Below are 13,728 nucleotides of genomic sequence, written 5' to 3'. Positions count from 1 at the left end.
TCGTATTCTTCCCAGGTAGAGATGAGAGGAACCCTTTTGGTTAAATTTGGAAACTCTAGTGATAGAGATAAGGTCTTGAAAGCCTTTATGTTGAAAAGATCCTCTCTCTACCTGGGACAAAAAATCTGGATTTATCCAGACGTCTCAAAAGAGACACAGGAAAAAAGGAAAAAGTTTATTTCCTTGGCTAATAAAGCCAGGACATATGGAATACAGATTATGATTAGGTTTCCATGTAAGTGTGTCATGCGGGTTGCTGGAGCCAGATATGTATATTATGATTCATTAGATTTAGAAAAGTACCTGGAGGAGCGAAGGAATCAGAGTGAGGGAAGTAAAACCGAAACCTAAGTATTAGTTGGTCATAATGAAATATCTACAATTTCCTGTAATTATTGGAGTACCAGTTTAAAAAATATTATTGATTTGCTCAGAGCTCCCCTTTTTGTTTAGTAACAGGTTATAAGATAGGTTATTATGTCTGTTTAAATAATCTATTTTGGATTTATATTGTGTTATCTTGTATACCTAAAGAATATTCAAAAGATTTTGAATAATGTAAATTGAATGATACTTATTGTAAGTTGAAAATTCATAAATAAAGAATTCAAAAAAAAAAAAAAAAAGAGCTCCTGGCTCTCAGAGAACGAGTCCGATCTCTGGAGGCTAGAGTGGCAGACCTGGAGGAGCTGAGGCAGACAGAGAGGTATATAGATGAGACCTTCAGGGACATAGTAGCCAAGTCCCAATTTCAGACTGGCAGCCCTGGTGCTGCCTTGGAGGGAGAAGGTCTCATGATTGGAGAGCATCAACCTGGTGTAGCAGGAAAGGATCCTGTAGCAAGGACCTGCTCTCCAGGTGATGCACTATCCTTTCATACCGAGGATATCTCCCCAAGGTCAACTGCCCAGGAGGAAAGGGTTAGGTCGGCCGTCATAGTTGGTGATTTGATTATTAGGAATGTAGACAGCTGGGTGGCTGGTTAGCATGAGGATCACCTGGTAACATGCCTACCTGGTGCGAAGGTGGCGGACATCACGCGTCACCTAGATAGGATTTTAGACAATGCTGGGGAGGAGCTGGCTGTCATGGTACATGTGGGCACCAACAACATAGGAAAATGTGGGAGGGAGGTTCTGGACGCCAAATTTAGACTCTTAGGTAGAAAACTTAAATCCAGAACCTCCAGGGTAGCATTCTCTGAAATGCTCCCTGTTCCACGTGGAGGTCACCAGTGGCAGGCAGAGCTCCGGAGTCTCAATGCGTGCATGAGACGATGGTGCAAGGAAGAGGGATTCAGTTTTGTTAGGAACCTTTTGGGGAAGGGGGAGTCTCTTCCAAAGGGATGGGCTCCACCTTAACCAGGGTGGAACCAGACTGCTGGCGCTAACCTTTAAAAAGGAGTTGAGCAGCTTTTAAACTAGAACAAAGGGGAAAGCCGACAGTCGCTCAGCAGCGCATGGTTCAGAGAGAGGTATCTTCAAAGGATACTAATGATGCATTAGAATTAGGGCATCCCGACAGTGAGGTTCCAATAATAAGAAAAGTAGTCCAAGTGCCTGTAACTAAAAACTCACCTGAGCTAAAAAATTCTAACTTATCCCTATCAATTAAAAAGCAGAATGAAAACACAAAAAACAAACTTTGAAATGTTTGTATGCTAATGCCTGAAGTCTAAGAAGTAAGATGGGAGAATTAGAATGTGTAGCAGTGAATGATGACACAGACTTAATTGGCATCTCAGAGACATGGTGGAAGGAGCACAACCAATGGGACAGTGCTATACCAGGGTACAAATTATATCGCAATGATAGAGAGGAGCATCCGGGAGGCCGTGTGGCACCAGAGATGGTTTTCAGGGGTGATGAGTCAGACGAACTGAATGAAATCACTGTGAAACTGGAAGATATAGTAGGCCAGATTGACAGACTAAAGAGTAGCAAATCACATGGACCGGATGGTATGTATCCTAGGGTACTGAAGGAACTCAAAAATGAAATTTCTGATCTATTAATTAAAATTTGTAACCTATCATTAAAATCATCCATTGTACCTGAAGACTGGAGGGTGGCAAATGTAACCCCAATATTTAAAAAAAGGCTCCAGGGGCAATCCGGGTAACTATAGACCAGTGAGCCTGATTTCAGTGCCGGAAAAATAGTGGAAACTATTCTCAAGATCAAAATTGTAGAGCATATAGAAAGACATGGCTTAATGGAACACAGTCAACATGGATTTACCCAAGGGAAGTCTTGCCTAACAAATCTGCTTCATTATTTTGAAGGGGTTAATAAACATGTGGATAAAGGTGAACCGGTAGATGTAGTATATTTGGATTTTCAGAAGGCGTTTGACAAAGTCCCTCATGAGAGGCTTCTAAGAAAACTAAAAAGACATGGGATAGGAGGCAATGTCCTTTCATGGATTACAAACTGGTTAAAAGACAGGAAACAGAGAGTAGGATTAAATAGTCAATTGTCTCAGTGGAAAAGGGTAAACAGTGGAGTGCCTAAGGAATCTGTACTTGGACCAGTGCTTTTCAATATATATATAAATGATCTGGAAAGGAATACGACGACAAATACGATACAAAATTATTCAGAGTAGTTAAATCACAAGCGGATTGTGATACAATACAGGATGTCCTTGCAAGACTGGAAGATTGGACATCCAAATAGCAGATGAAATTTAATGTGGACAAGTGCAAGGTGTTGCATATAGGGAAAAATAACCCTTGCTGTGGTTATACGATGTTAGGTTCCATATTAGGAACTACCACCCAGGAAAAAGATCTAGGCATCATAGTGAATAATACTTTAAAATCGTCAGCTCAGTCTGCTGCAGCAGTCAAAAAAGCAAACAGAATGTTAGGAATTATTAAGAAGGGAATGGTTAATAAAACGGAAAATGTCATAATGCCTCTTTATCTCCTCCATGCTGAGACCGCACCTTCAATACTGTGTACAATTCTGGTCGCCGCATCTCAAAAAAGATAGGGTTGCTATGGAGAAGGTACAGAGAAGGGCAACCAAAATGATAAAGGGGATGGAACAGCTCCCTATGAGGAAAGGCTGAAGAGGTTAGGGCTATTCAGCTTGGAGAAGAGACGGCTGAGGGGGGGATATGATAGAGGTCTTTAAGATCAGGAGAGGTCTTGAGTGAGTAGATATGAATCGGTTATTTACACTTTCGAATAATAGAAGGACTAGGGGGCATTCCATGAAGTTAGCAAGTAACACATTTAAGACTAATCGGAGAAAATTATTTTTCACTTAATACACAATAAAGCTCTGGAATTTGTTGCCAGAGGATGTGGTTAGTGCAGTTAGTGTAGCTGGGTTAAAAAATGGTTTGGATAAGTTCTTGGAGGAGAAGTCCATTAACGGCTATTAATCAAGTTTACTTTTGGAATAGCCACTGCTATTAATTGCATCAGTAGCTTGGGATCTTCTTAGTGTTTGGGTAATTGCCAGGTTCTTGTGGCCTAGTTTGGCCTCTGTTGGAAACAGGATACTGGGCTTGATGGACCCTTGGTCTGACCCAGCATGGCAATTTCTTATGTTCTTAAATTCAGCCTCTGTTTTCCTAACCATGGACAGCTGCAGACAGCTGACCACTCCCGGGTGCTGACTGTCAAGGAGGCGCTAGGGGCACACAATCGACCATAGTGCATCCTGACAGTACGACCCCTAATTAAAATTTACATGGCACCCCCAGGAAAGATGCCTGGGGGCACATTAGGAAAGCAGGTGCTGAACACTCAGCACTTGCTTTCAGTGCATTTTTTTTGCATCGGCTCCCATGTAAGTACATACACGCTTTAAGATGAATACCAAGCCAATATTGAGAAACAAGGTATGAAGATGCCTTGTGTTTGACATTTGGCTGGGTTTGTAAATGTGAGAAGTACACTAGATATGCACATTCTTTTGAAACAAGTACAAAAGATGCAACAACAAATACCAAAACATTTTCAGCTATTTTTTTTATAATAGTGGTATTTAAAAGAAAAATAAAAGAAAAACAAAGTGAGATAAAATATTTAGAAAAGCGTAGGGTTTTTATGTGTGGTGGGTAATAGCTATGTGGTGATTAATGAAGGGGGTAGTGGAGTTGTGCATAGGTGTTCATTAGGGACATAAATTGCACATAATTTCAATTTAAAGTTTGTAGTAATTTATCAATTTTCAATTGAAATTTTATACGTATTTGTGAACTCAATTGGTAACATAAATAGAGTTATACACTGTATCTCAATACAACATATTTTTTATTTGTGGGTATGAATGTGTGCGTGTGCTAGCTTAGTTTTATTGTCTATATAGGTATATCTGTCTGATATTTTCAAATAAATTTTGTATATTTTATATATTATTGTTGGGCTCTCTATATTGTGTGTAATTCTATTTAAAAAATATGGGCATCTCATAACTTTGGAAACCTCCTACTACCCAGCAAAATATGCCCCTGGGCCATGGACCTGCCCAACAGAAACTCTCTGGGCTCAGCCAAAACCTGTCTTGTATCTTCCAACTCCCACTCCCAGCCTACAACACTAATCTAGCCTGGCGGGGGACTGGCCCAGGCCTTCTCAGAGGCTTCCCAGAGCCTCTAGTGGATGGCACCATTTTTAAAGGTCTGGGGCCTTGGCAGGAACGAATGAGCATTGTTCCTCCCCTTTTTCGCTCAGGACCAAGAAAGAGAGAAAGTGGTGGCTGGGGTAGAAACTCTCTAGCCCAAGCACATTTAAATGGATGGCCCCAAGCAGGCCCCAGCTAGGCCATAGGCTGGAATCAGGCAGACTCCAGTTGTGCTGGATTAGCTTTTTCAGGCACGTCAGAGGGGCCCAGAGAAGCCCAACCAGGCAGTTCCAGGTCCCGATTTCACAGTTTGCTGGGCTGGAGAAGGTTTTGAGGGCCAAGGGCCAAGGGAATCCTGTTAATATTTAATCAATTCTTTGTTTTCTCTTTCATGATTTTTGCTTTTTTGGTGGATTTGGTGAAACCAAAATAAATAAACATTAAAATGAATGAAAAAATGAAAAACAAACCCTAAAATGAAAAACAAAACAAAAAATTGGGAGATGTGCATGCTTAAAGAACACACACACATTGCCAGTTTTTATCAATTTAAGTTTCTTCCTTTTCAGAGAGTTTCCTTATTTTTATCTTTATTTGTGCACTTATATACCACCATACACTGAAACCCTAATCGTTTCTAAGTGTTTATGTTTAAAAGAGCACATATACAATCAAATAAGATATATATCAAAAAGAAAGTTAAAATAATAGATATTCATAAAATTAAAAATAAAATGAGCCTAGGTCTATTTTTGCTGCATTAACCTACAAACAACTCCTAAAATGATAAAAATTTACATGTGACAGGTAACTGTGAAAGATTTCAATTAAATATTTTAATTAAAGCATATAATTTATCTATTATTTATTAAGGATGTGCATTAGTTGAAAATAAAAGTGCAAAACACAATGAATAAAGCTAATTTGTTTCACTTGGGGTGCCCCGAATGAAATCTGCCCCCCCCCCCCCCATGAAATGATCCTTACTACTTTGTAGTATTTTAAAGTAAAGCATCGAGCCTAGGTCTAGGGTTGAAGCTGAGGATTCATCTAGGGCATAAGCCAAGGGCAAAAGCAGGGATTGTGGCTAATGGTTATGCAACACTGGTGCCTCATCCTAGGCCTGAATCTGGTGTCTAGCCTAGAGCCTAGGCCTAGGCTTAGAGCAGGGTCATGGCCTAAGCCCGAGCATGATGCCAGGGTTTCAGCAGAGGCATGGACTGATGCCGGGGCCTTGGCCTAGAACCCTGAAAATTAAAACAAAAAATTACCTGATACATCATGTATGTGATGAAAGCCAGGTCCCCCAATGCTAGAGCCTCAGCCTAGGTGGGGGCAAGACCCAGGTCCAATGCCGCAACCTGACCAAAAGGTCAGGGATGATACTGGGACCTGAGCCTGGACCAAAGCCCAACACCATGACCTGACCCAAAGGCATCCGTGTTGGGTCATAGTGTCTTGTTTTCGAGGAATAGGCCTGACTCTGCACCAAGGCCCAGGCATTAGGCCTAGGTCTGGGTTTAGGCCCCACTGTTGGGACCAACCTCCAGGTCTGGTCACAGCATTGGGTCTGGGCTCGGACTTTGAGCTAGGCCAAGGCTCAGGCATTAGGACCCATCCATCCGGTTGGGTTGCAGCATTGAGTCTGCATCCAGGCTGAAGCTCTTGCATCAGGACCTGGCCTCCTGGTGGAGTCACTGCATTAGAACTGGGCTTGGGCTCTAGCCAAGGCAAAAGATCAGGCATCGAGACCTGGCATCCTGGTTGGTCACAGCATTGGGCCTGGTTCCGGGCTAAGACCCCGGCATCATTACCCAGCCTTCGGGTTGAGTCACAACAATGGGAATTAGCTCAGGCTTTGGCTTAGGCCGAAGCCAGGCATCGGGACCCAGCCTTCATTTCAGGTCATGGGGTCTGGCCTGGGTCAGGTCTAAAGCCCCAGCGTTGGGACCCAGCATAGAAACATAGAAACATAGAAATGACAGCAGAAGAAGACTGAATGGCCCATCCAGTCTGCCCAGCAAGCTTCACACATTTTTTCTCTCATACTTATCTGTTTCTCTTAGCTCTTTGTTCTATTCCCCTTCCACCCCCACCATTAATGTAGAGAGCAGTGATGGAGCTGCATCCAAGTGAAATGTCTAGCTTGATTAGTTAGGGGTAGTAGGGGTAGTAACTGCCGCAATAAGCAAGCTACACCCATGCTTATTTGTTTTACCTAGACTATGTTGTACAGCCCTTGTTGGTTGTTTTTTCTTCTCCCGTGCCGTTGAAGCAGGGAGCTATGCTGGATATGCGTGAAGTATCAGTTTTTTTTTTCTCCCCTGCCGTTGAAGCAGAGAGCCATGCTGGATATGCATTGAAAGTGAAGTATCAGGCACATTTGGTTTGGGGTAGTAACCGCCGTAACAAGCCAGCTACTCCTCGCTTTGTGATTGTGAATCCTTTTTTTCTTCACCCCTGTCGTTGAAGCTATGCAGGATATGCGTGTAGCATCAGTTTGTCTTTTTTGGGTTTTTTTTCCCTGCTGTTGAAGCAGAGAGCTATGCTGGAAATGTGTGATGTATCAGTCTTTCTCCCATGCCGTTGAAGCAGAGAGCCATGCTGGATATGCATGGAAAGTGGAGTATCAGGCACATTTGGTTTGGGGTAGTAACCACCGTAACAAGCCAGCTACTCCCCTCTTTGTGAGTACGAACCCTTTTTTTCTTCTCCCTTGCCGTTGAAGCAGAGAGCTCTGCTGGATGTGTGAAGTATCAGTTATTCTTCTCCCCTGTTGTTGAAGCAGAGAGCTATGCTGTATATGCATTGAAAGTGAAGTATCAGGCATATTTGGTTTGGGGTAGTAACCACCGTAACAAGCCAGCTACTCCCCTCTTTGTGAGTGGAAATCCTTTTTTCCATTTCCTCTTGCTGTTGAAGCTTAGAGCGATGTTGGAGTCACAGTAAGCATGTGTATGTTTATTGAATAAGGGTATTGTGTCCAGGCAGTAGCCATCATTCTGGCGAGTCACCCACTCTTCATTGGCGGCCTCTTGACTTTATGGATCCACAGTGTTTATCCCACGCCCCTTTGAAGTCCTTCACAGTTCTGGTCTTCACCACTTCCTCTGGAAGGGCATTCCAGGCATCCACCACCCTCTCCGTGAAGAAATACTTCCTGACATTGGTTCTGAATCTTCCTCCCTGGAGCCTGTCATGTTGCAGCATTGGGCCCGGGCTCAGGGTTTCAGCCTAGGCTGAGTCCCAGGAGATGGGACACGGCGTGTGTGTTGGATCACTGCATCAGGCTTAGGTATAGGCCGAGGTCCCAGCATCAGGACCTGGCATCTGGGTTAGATCATAGTGTTGGGTCTACATGTGTGCATTGGGACCCAGCATCAGGGAGAGGTTGCTGCATTGGGCCTGGGATTTGGCCTAGGCCAAGGCCCATGCATTGGGAACTGTCCTCTGGGTTGGTCATGGTGTTGGTCTGGATCCAGGCTGAGGCCCCAGCATCAAGACCCGGCTTCTGGGTTGGGTCATGGTATCAGACCTGGGCTCAGGATCTAGCCTAGGCTGATGACCCAGTCTGATGGCCCAGGCATCATGACCAAGCCTCCGTATTATGTCATGGTGTCGAGCCAGCCCAGGCCCCACCATCGGGACCCGACATTCAGGTAAAGTTGCAGCATCAGGCCTGGAATCAGGCTTCAGCCTAGGCTGAGTCCCAGTTGTTGGGACCTGGCCTCCAGGTTGGGTCACAGCGTCTGGCCTGGATCCAGAGCGAGGTTCTGGTTTCAGGACCCAGTATTGGGTCAGGTCACAGCATTGAACCTGAGTCTGGGAAGAGGTCCCTGCTTCAGGACCCAGCCTCTGTGTTGGATCACATTGTCAGGCCTGGGCTCAGGATCTGGCCTTGGCTGAGGCTCAGGCATTGGGGCATGGCCTCTAGGTTAGGTCGTGACATTGGGCCTGCATCCTGGCAGAAGTAGGTCTGCGGCATTGGGCCTGGGTCCAGGCTTCAGCCTAGGCCAATGCTTTGGCCTTGAGTAGGCCAAGGCTGCAGTGACCTACCTCAACTTCAGCCTTTGCAATTCTGAGACTTTGCCCTAGTAGTAGGCAGTGGATCCCCACCATCCAGGGTAAGTGGGGATCAGGGTGTATCCTGGCCTTGGCATTTTTCTGAGAGGATGGGAGGGAGGCCTCGTTTTTATTTTTTGGCTATTTTTTTTATTGTTTGATTTAGGTTTTTTGCATGAATGAAATGAATCAGCAATCCACAAACTGAAATTTGTGGGAAAAAACCTCTGAAAATGAATCAAAAACGAAAACAATTTTTTTCTCCTGCACATCCCTATTATGTATTTTGTTCTGAATTATTTATTCAAATGTGGATGGAAGGTATGGAAGCTGATAATATCATTTCAGTTCAGACTATGTAGGCCTGCAGATCAGCTGGATCTGCATCATTTTGAGAGTTATTGGGATGTCTTTTGTGATTATAGGTGCTTTTGTTTTTTCTTATGTTTGTAGTCCATGTAATGAGTGAGATGCTTTCTACAGATGCTGGGTATATTACTTTGACAGAGAAAATGAAGAAAATTGATTATGTAATGCTCTCTTGGCAAGATGAAATCACCAAACAGGTGACATCATGGTCATTACAGGAGGCTACAGGTCATTAAAAACATTTCTGGAAAATATCACAAATTAGGAGATTTATTTATTTATTTATTTATTTATTAACTTTTTTTATACCGGTGTTTGTAAAGGTACGTCACGCCGGTTCACATTATAACAATGAGTATTGAAATTACATTATAACAGGGAAAAGGATGGGGCAGATGTTTTGTGTACAGTAAGAAAATTCTGACTCTAAAATGTATTCTAATCCTTGGAGGTAATTTTAAAAGGAGTTATATGTGTAGATGTAATATAGTATTGTTGCAATTTTAAAAAGCTCACTTATGTGCATTAAGTGCATTTACACATGAATATCATGTGGACAATTCAATGGCATATACTGCAGCAATCTTCAGAAGCCCACTTACACAGTTAAAGGGCCTTTACACGTGGAAAATTCAATTTTAAACTTGGAAATGCATTTTTAAAATCAGGCTCTGTGTGAGAAATTGAAATGCAGATTTATTAACTTTATAAAAGCCCCTGTATAATGTGACCATGCAGAAAAGATAATCAAACTCCTCCTGTTGTGAAGCAGGAGTAAATATATTCAGACCAGGGAGATGCTGGAGGCAAATAAAAGTTATATTTAAATTTGAGTGTTAGCATGTCTGTGGGCAGCTGGTTCCTCCCTCTTCTGTATGGTATGGCAAACAATTTTTTTTTTGTACATATTCCTCAAATATCTGCTTCGGTAACATTTGCTTTTCAGAATTTCTTCACTGTTTACCCTCCTGAGGAAAAAAATGGAGAGACTCAATCCATGATAATACAATATATATTTGTTTATGCTACTGACTCCTACATTCCATGCCTTTGCCCCCTTTTACATGTAATCTCCATTACCTTTTCATTTTCACTATTTTCATTTGTCTGAGTGTTTTTACAGTGATTTCATTAATTACTGTAAATATAAGGAAAGGGATGCTTTTTATTCTGTATAGACTTTCATTCCAGTCGCACAAAAGTGATCGCTTTACCTTTTGGCACTGAAGGATGTTTCCATAGATTTCCAAGAAAACTTCCAGGCCTCTGTGGATGTATGTAGCAGCTCCCGCATTCCTGTGTTCATGCAACATGCCCAAGTTCATCTTTTTCTCTTGATTGGAACAGACATGTTTTTGTTCTGCTGCTGCAGTTTTACACTGTCTAATTCCTCGGAGAATTTTTTACATCTTTTCCCTTTCTTTCATGTTTTTCCAGTGTACCTTTGTATTTTTCTCTTTCCACTACTACTGCAATTAGTTCAGTTTTTTTCAGCAGTTTAAAATGTTCTCCCTTTTCTACCGTTCTTGTCATCAGTCCTGCTTAGACCAAAGTTTGATAGGATTACAGTCGAGGTTACCAATGCCTTTGAAAGTCCTATAACTGATTTTGACTGACTGTGCTGTAATTTTATCCCCTGAAGATTGGGGGTATGAGAGGGGGGAGGGGGATTGGCCACCATATGTTTGGGGTGGTGGTAGGGATAATAAGATTAGATAATTGATTTGTGATTATAGTTTTACCCTGTTTCATTATTATGTGAGTATTGCTGTTGATTGATATTTAAAGTGGGATGTCATGGGAAGGAATGATGGAATGGGGGACAGTAGTTGGCAAGGTTATGTGGATTGATGATGAATATGTATATTTTGTAATTTTATGTGTTGTAAATTGCTTCAGGCTGGTTTTGTAGGCCATCTTTCTGGGGGAAAAATAAAAGGTCTTCTTTTGACTTTGCAGCATCAAATATTATGAAGATAACAGAGAAGAAGATCAGAAGCTTCAAGATTTGCCCAAGAAGCTGCAGGTAAAGGGAGGGTAATTTTGTAACAAAAAAAGCTAACTTATGCGACAATTAGGCACTTATATCACCAAAATTTTCCTTGGGAACTTGCAACTACCTTTTAAAAATTATTCCAGCTACATCTGTTATTTGGTGCGCCCACATTTTTCTTCAAACATTACAAGCATGCGTTTCAAAATAGAAAAGTATGTAGGTAAATGGCTAACCCTTCCCAGACTGCACCCAAATTGCCTCTGTTCTTTGCAGGTAAAGTATATGCAAAATAATTTACACCAAGACTTTTACCTGCATACTTTTCAGACACAAGTTTAATGCCTCCTTTCCTAATCATTTTTCCCCCAGACACAGAATGGGAGAAAAGCCTTACTGGTCTATTTTAAAAACCCTACGCATGCCAAAGCCGGGAGATAGGTGCACGACTCGACCTGGCTTGCTCCGTGTGGATTTTAAAACCAGCGCAGGTACGTAACATCTCCAGGTACCCGCATAAGCATTTTTCTCACCAAAAGGGGAGGCGGTTGGGTGTGGTCTGGGCAGAGCATGGGTGGGACATGGGTGGGCCTGGTCTGTAGCATGAGTACTTAAGTGCACAAGTGCGCGACAGGGTCCCCTACTGCATAACTTTACTTCTACTATGGATGGCGTGTAAGACATGTAAAACAAAAAATATGCTAGTTAGTGGGGTTTTAAGGGTCGGGGTAATAGGGTGAAAGGGAGGCAAGTTAGCTAGGGGGTTTAGGAAATCCTCTCCATTACTGGGGTTCTGGGAGCGAACTGGGAAAAAGGCCTATTACGTCGCCGTGCGTATCTAGTAAAATTGCCCCTACTTACGTGCTCGAAATGGCATTCATGCGCACATGTGCGTGTCAATATAAAATCATGCATGCATATACACACGGATAGCCGATTTTATAACATGTGCACATATATGAGCATATACGCACATATGTTATAAAATTGGTTCATCCATGTGCATGCGCTGGCAAACGCATACATGCCCTTGTGGGTCTTAAGTTTTACTTCTTAGCAAATCAGACCCTTAGCTTGGGAATCCTCTGGGGACAGGGAAATACCTACAGAACCTGCATGTAATCCACTTTGAAGTGCCTGAAAGGTAGAATGTAAATCAAATACATAAAATAAATGCCTACATAAACCCCAGACAATTTTGTAGCAAGCCATTTACATTCATTAACCATTTTTTAATGCAAGAAAATGGAAGAGGTGTTCACTTGCATTGTTTTTGTTATGTTTTCAATTTCTTTTCTGTTTTGTTTGTGGTTTATTTTGCTTCATTTTATTCAAACAAAATCCCTCTCAGACCCATCTTATACCTTTCTCAGGTACCATAGGGCAAGGAAAACAGGAACAATTACCATATGCTCCTGCGCCACTGAGTCGATCTTTTAGAACAGCACTTACCGTCTCTGAGACTGGTGCAGTTTTGAGTAGAAATGTACCTCTGTATCTCCATATATCTTTATAACAAAATGGTGCCTGCCTGGGCCATCCTTTGCCATTTTGAAAGATCTACCCAGTGGGGCAGGATTTTATGAGGATTGATCCTGCCTCCTTTGCCCTTTAGAGACCACAGAAAGGTATAAAATGAGTTTGGTGAGTGTGGACAGGGCTGATGGCTGACATGAAAAATGAAATAAAATAAAAACGAATGAAACTTCATTTTTTCTTTCATATCATTTTCCAAACAAAATTAACTGAAACATAAAATTTGGTTCAACATTTCCTGTTTCATTTCAAATGAAAGCACATCCCTAGTAAATAGCTTTTTTATTTTTAAATAACCCACAAAATGTCCATAACCACCCATCACAAGACCTGCTATAAATGTCTGGACCAGGATCATGATGTGCCCCACTGCAGCATCTGTGAGATTACTGTCTCATCTTGCAGATTTGAAGAAAGAGCTTGGGTCCACCATGCTGACATTGAAGGCACCATTGAAGCACTCTCTACCAGGGTACTATCAAGCTAGGGTGAGAGAATATTAAAGTAAACTCATCTTAATCTGATTTTCCTCACTCCAAATCATGTCAAATCTTCACCAAGATCTACTGTGCTGTTCATACGCCTCACTCTGCACTAGCGTAATTATGCCATAATGCATTTTGATGAATGACCCGGTAAGTAAGTAGTGTGTGCCGGCCTGCTGCTGGCATGCACTTCTCCAGGACAGCACAAAATGATGCTGTCCTGGCCAGTCCCCACCCAGACCCTGCCCCAGTCTGCCCCTTTTGAAGAACACAGCACTTCCACGCATACCAGGAGATATGCGCATGACCGGGATATTTTTAAAATGCGCTCAGCCTGGCCACGCACATATCTCATGATTTTTGCACGTGTAGAGTTTTTAAAATGTACTTGTTAATCTCCTTCACTTGCCAATTACTCAGACTGAAGATAGCTCAATTCTCCTTCCACTCCCACATTTATCACATCTTGTCTCCACTGTAGTATGATTAGAATAAGGTTGCAAGTCCCAATTCTTATACCTTTCCTGAAGTCTTCTTAAATATTTTAGATCTCCATATGACTGTATCAGGGGACACTCCCCTCTCAAATGGAGGAATAATATATCTCTGCCAGAATCTTCCCTATCTCTTGATCTAATCTTACACATCAATACTCCAATCCTCTGTGAAGAGGTACCAAGGCTCTCACAGGGAAAGTCTACAA

The sequence above is a fragment of the Rhinatrema bivittatum genome, chromosome 6 (genome assembly GCF_901001135.1).
Source record: "Rhinatrema bivittatum chromosome 6, aRhiBiv1.1, whole genome shotgun sequence".
In the NCBI taxonomy this organism is placed as follows: Eukaryota; Metazoa; Chordata; class Amphibia; order Gymnophiona; family Rhinatrematidae; genus Rhinatrema; species Rhinatrema bivittatum.
This window is presented reverse-complemented; position numbering follows the sequence as displayed.